Source organism: Cornus florida, unplaced genomic scaffold (genome assembly GCF_030987335.1).
Source record: "Cornus florida cultivar Cherokee Brave unplaced genomic scaffold, ASM3098733v1 CherokeeBrave_3.0.0_Hap2_Chr05, whole genome shotgun sequence".
NCBI lineage: Eukaryota > Viridiplantae > Streptophyta > Magnoliopsida > Cornales > Cornaceae > Cornus > Cornus florida.
This window is the reverse complement of record NW_026775575.1, coordinates 29,024,405-29,029,948: the sequence shown is the minus strand read 5'-3', so window position 1 is coordinate 29,029,948 and position 5,544 is coordinate 29,024,405. Positions and strand designations below refer to the sequence as shown.

General features: G+C 31.3%; 1 long non-coding RNA gene across 1 annotated transcript; it reads right to left on the bottom strand.

Moving 5' to 3' along the window:
* Positions 1 to 898: 898 nt before the first annotated feature.
* On the bottom strand, positions 899 to 5,133 carry LOC132310090 (uncharacterized). The gene is made up of 4 exons (XR_009482558.1): positions 4,142 to 5,133; positions 3,960 to 4,050; positions 1,787 to 1,867; positions 899 to 1,079 (listed from the first exon to the last, which is right to left on the bottom strand). It is a non-coding gene; the product is annotated as an uncharacterized LOC132310090 (long non-coding RNA).
* Between the last annotated feature and the right edge of the window lie 411 nt (positions 5,134 to 5,544).

Genomic DNA, 5,544 nt, shown 5'->3' with positions numbered 1-5,544 from the left:
TTAATCAATATCATTATCTTCCTCACCACAAACCTTAACCACCATTAGAAAACCTTGATGCTTAGGCCTTGACTTTGATTTTTGAGGGTCTTCCACTCATATCTAGCCTTACCTTGGGGAACACTTCTGAATCCCCTCATCCTCCTCTACATAACGCTTGAAGGGTAAATCATTTGGAGCTTGTTTGCCTTGGATTCTAGAGATGCTTTTCTCTAGTGAGGTAGGGGATGCCTTATATTTATTATGTAAGTGGTTTAATCACTTTTGTAGTGAAGTATAAGTTATATGCATGTTATTTTATTAATTTGAACTACAGGAAAATTGACTTTTTACAAGAAGCCATTTGCGTTGTAAAAAGTAATTTACAACGTACAAGTAGTATGTTGTTGAATCCCTTGTTGTAAAAAGTATCTCATTTTTACAAGATATGAGACACCTTGTAAAAGAAGAAGGATACACCTTGTAAAAGTATATCTACAACAGTCTATAGTGTGTTGTAAATAACTTCTGTATTCACAAGGTGTTTTGCATGTTGTAAATAATATTTTCAACAAGGTTTCAATCCTATTGTAAATTACCCAACAAACAATTACAAGTGTCATATGTTTATTATAATTGCACATATTCACAACGTCCTATGTCACGTTGTAATTATCTTACTTGGATATTTACAAGGCTCACTTGCATGTTGTAATTTTACTTTTTTTTAAAATAAATAAATAAATAAACTAATTTCGTCCATTATTTTCCCATACAAATTTTAATCCTTAACACGCTAATAGTAATTGAGAAAACCAATCAAATAACCACACACGAGCATAACAAACTACAAAATACATGATATGAAAATAAATAATAAATAAATTTTTTAAACATGCACTTCACATTAATGCAGACAATTAACAATTCAAATTTTAGTTTAGGATCAATTACAATGAAAATTAATATCTCAAACTACAACAAATATATATATTAACTGTAGATAGTAGCTAAAATCATGTCGAGTGATTATAAAACTTATTAGCTGATCTTCTTATGCAACCACGATCCTTCACAAGCTTTAAAATGGGTGATCGATCCTGTTCATGCAAAAGGAATGATATAATAATTAAACCAACTTGATATAATAGTTCAATCATCAATTTGATATAACATGGTCAACATATGTGTCTATAATCAACATATTATTAATACTGCAATAGATTTCCTCAATCACATACTTTACAAACCACAATTGAGGGCCATCCAATCAACATTATTTTCTAGGAATGCATGTATCAGAGTAATTTGAAGGAAGAAGAATAACTTGTAATTTCAATTATGGAGATTTCTAATCGCCTAGTGCAAATACACAAAATACCAGCAATTTCAACTTGCAAGTAATCACTTAGTCAATGATTTCCAACAAATTTGAAAAACGAACTGTCTCATGAGCTTTACGATAACTACAATGGTTTTTCCACTCAACTCTAAAATGCGAAAAAAAAAAAAAAAAAAAATAGTTTCATTAATGTTTAACCTCTATATTCAGTCAATCATAAAAAAATTTAATTAGTTTTGCACAAAGTTGAATCACACCTAAGTAAAAGCTGGAGAATTGTTTTGCTAAGAAAGATATTAGAAAGAAAGAACATCATAGTAAGCTGAAAAAAGCTACTTAACTGACGAAAAATCAAAATAATAATAATATTAAATGCAAGGTAGTCTACACCTATAGCTATTGAACAATTCAAAAGCATAGCCATTAACACTTTAGGTGTAAAAGATGAATAAATGAAAAGCTCACCTACAACAATTATAATAAAACCTTCGCCAACTTTCTCCATTGCCTTAACTATATGCTCACCAATCTCTCTTTCTCCATTTGCTGATATTAACAAAATGTTAGTCCTATAATAATCCCTCTACCATCCCACAACCTAATATTCTGTATCAAGAAACAAATACAGGAAATAAAGACAAAATCAATTTTTGTCACAAACTATCTTCCAAATTCAAATAAACAATCAAAGCTTTCAAAACCCTAAAAAATTAATGAAACAATCCCCATTTCATATTTGCAAACAAAAACACAATCTTCAAAAATTTAAATTAAACAATCAACAATCTTTAAGAAATGAAATTGAACAATCCCATCATGCTAACTAATTCCAATTGAATTCAAGGTTGATTTTAGCCAAAAAATATCATTCCAGTGAATCAACCCTATATGAAAGCAACAACACATGAAACCAAAAAGAGAGAAGTGCAGTAACCCATTTGAGATTTTTCATGGGTGTGGCCTTGATCTGAACTCCCTTAAAAAAAATTACATTGTCGAAGAATTTGTTATGTTCATATAAAATCAACCGGAATCTAGTACAGAAGTTACCATCTAATTGACCCAAATAAACACAACTTCAGACCTCCATAAAACTAACAAGACTTTCCTTGGCCACTTTGCTAAATACTGATAGCTTATTCGAAGAACTAAATAATGTATAACACATTTTATCAAGTTAAACAATGATGAAACAAAGCACTAAAGCCACTTTAATATGTATGTAAATTGTAATACAGACAAAAGTTCTAGAATCCCACTAAAAATAAAAAATTTCAGAGTCCCACAAAATACTGTAGCAATGTTTTGCATTATCTAACAAAGCTAGCTATAAAAAATAATATAGCTAGAATAAAAACAAAAGTAGATAATTAGTAATGTTCCAATTACACGTCAACAAATGCATATGAGCTTACATGTACACATCAACAGTTTATCACCAGTAGTGTGCAGTTGCTCATTCAAGAAATGTTCCAACAATTTTTTTATATTTTTTTAATTCACATTTATGCAATTGCTTAAATTTTTTAAGAAACTTGTCATAAAATTGCTAGCTAGAGCCAAACTAAAATTAAGAAAAGGTAATTAAGAAACCCTAAGCAGAAGCAGGATTAATTTTCATGTCTTTTTTCAATCCATAGATTTTCACATCATGAAAAATGCCTCATAAATTTCAGTTGTGTCAAGAAAACACAAACACACACACACACACACATACACACACACACACATCATGAAACAAGTCCACTTGCAGATATATATAACAAAGAAGACTAGCTTACAGATATATATAAAACATAATTGCAGATATATATACATATAATATATATATATATATATGTTTGTGTTGTGTGTGTGTGTTTGTGATCAAGGCTCAAGCTACTAGGATCATTGGATCAATTCATATTGTAAAAATCTGAACAAAATGAAATTGAAGCCATATACAACATTTGGTACCTCTCTTTAGGTACTGTGTAATTTTAAATATAATAGTATGAATAGTTTGGATCTGAAAATGAATATTGCCTATACAAGTCTTAGATTAGCTATCTTTAAACTTTCTACTGTGTTAATAAATCAACATAAAAAGTTTCATATACTTGTAAATTGAAATTGCTGCCAAAAACAGTTTTAATTGGAAGAGAAGTGACATTATGGAGTGTTAGGGTAACAACTCTTTAAAAACAGTTTTAATTGGAAGAGAATGAATATTGAATATCCCAATAGAGATTCTCCCTTGCATTATTCTTGTGAAAATTATGTAAATTTTCTGTAGTTGATGAAGGTAACAACTCTTATTTTCTTCAGTAGGAATAAGAATATCATTACTTCCAAGGTCCAACTTGAAACTGTTATAATTCTTTCCAAATTAAATAAAATGAATTGGATCCATATGTCAAAACAAATCGAATTCAAATGTTCCTAAATTATTGATCAGTCTATACATTTTCTTGAGGGAGAAAGCCAATGTCAAGGGATTAATAAATAAATTCAATATTAAATGTCTAAAGAATTTGCAAATAAGGTTAACCAAAATAAGTACTAGCGATTTTAAATAGTTGCAGATATTTCTAGTATATACCCAAAAGACACAAAAGCACTTTCAGTTGGGATCGATTACATAACCAAGTTAGCTTACCTCCATGAGCCAAGAGTCTTTTACAACCTTGCTTCTAGATTTTCTCACAATGAGATATATGTGAGTCGCCTCCACCCAATTAACTCTGGAACTGCAGTAATATTATTTAGTTCAATAACTTCTATCTAATGAACCATAGTTCAAAAAGGAATTCAATAGAGAAAAGTTAAACTTTTTCTTACAGATCAAACAAAGGGTCGTTTTTTTATAAAACCGAATTTTGCTATCAATCAACATATATGCATCTCATCAGCCGGATAGGGTCGGTGCCGGACTAGATAGCGAAAAAGGGGTTCTAGCCGATTTTACATGGTTCTTAGAATTCAGGTACTTGGAAAGATCCCACGCAATCCTAGTTCCAATCTGCTACGTTTGCTCTTGCATTCTCTTTCACTTTCCTTTGCTTGCTTCTCATTCTGGAAATGACATTCGCTTCGCTACCACTTGAAAAACCTTATCGGAAATGGAAGAAGTCGAAGCTCCATTTACCTTTCTGATTGTGCTAATAAAGTATATATAAGAGCTCTTTTTGAACAACTGATATCGAATTTCGAACAACTTGAATTGCATTTTTTGACAAATCAAAGAGCATTTTCTTCCAAATCAAATAGAGAAAAGGGGACTTTGAGAAAGCCAGATAGGTGAAATCAAAGAGGATTTCTCGGTGAATGAATTCGCAAAAACACGAACAATCCAGCAGCATTGAAAGAAATTAAAAGAAAGACTAATACTTTCAAAGATTTGGGCGAAACAACAACAAAAATCAAATCTGGGTCGTATGTACGAGAAAGGGAAAATCTTACATACCTGTAATTTTTGATTGAGAGAGAAATTCAAAACACAATATTTGGGCTTAGGGTTTCGTTTCTGAGCCGTGTGTTATCATTTAGGGCTTACGGCTTTCTTTGATCGATGGGCAATTGAAAGAGTAGCCAATCAGCTGACCTCCTCGCAATGGTAACAGGCAACGATTCGTTCCTCTTGATTTTCGTTTTGAAAGCATTTTAAGGGCTCCCTTCTCTTTCAAAACTTAAGGGTAGTTGTTAGCAATTTAGACTATGGTGACCGGCTGAAGATAGAGAGAGAAGATGAAAAAAAATCCCTTTCACGCCGAGATGTTCATGAAGAGAAAGTTAGGGCTTGATGAAAAAGGGTCTGTTGAGTGGCGTATTTGTTTTTGTTGAGTCGTGTGCAGAGAGCGAAATGAGAGAGAGAGTCGTGGTGGGTTATGGAATTACAAAATACTTAAACGCGGGCGATAGACATGTGCACGCGAAAAATTGAATTAAAATTAGTTCTAAAAAATTTCAAATTACTTCACAACATGCTCTATACGTTGTATCTTTTCAATTTGACAACACAGATGGAAGCATGTTGTAAAATTTCCTTTTAACAAGGTGTAATTTTGCATGTTGTAAATACCTTGTTGTAAATAATCATTTTTCTTGTAGTGTTGAGAAATTAATAATATATTCTAGCTTACATGTAACTTACTTTTGACTTGATATATGTGATGATCTTGGCATAATCCTTGTTATACATTATTTTGGGAATTTGTAGGCAACTATTGAAAATGAGTAATTTA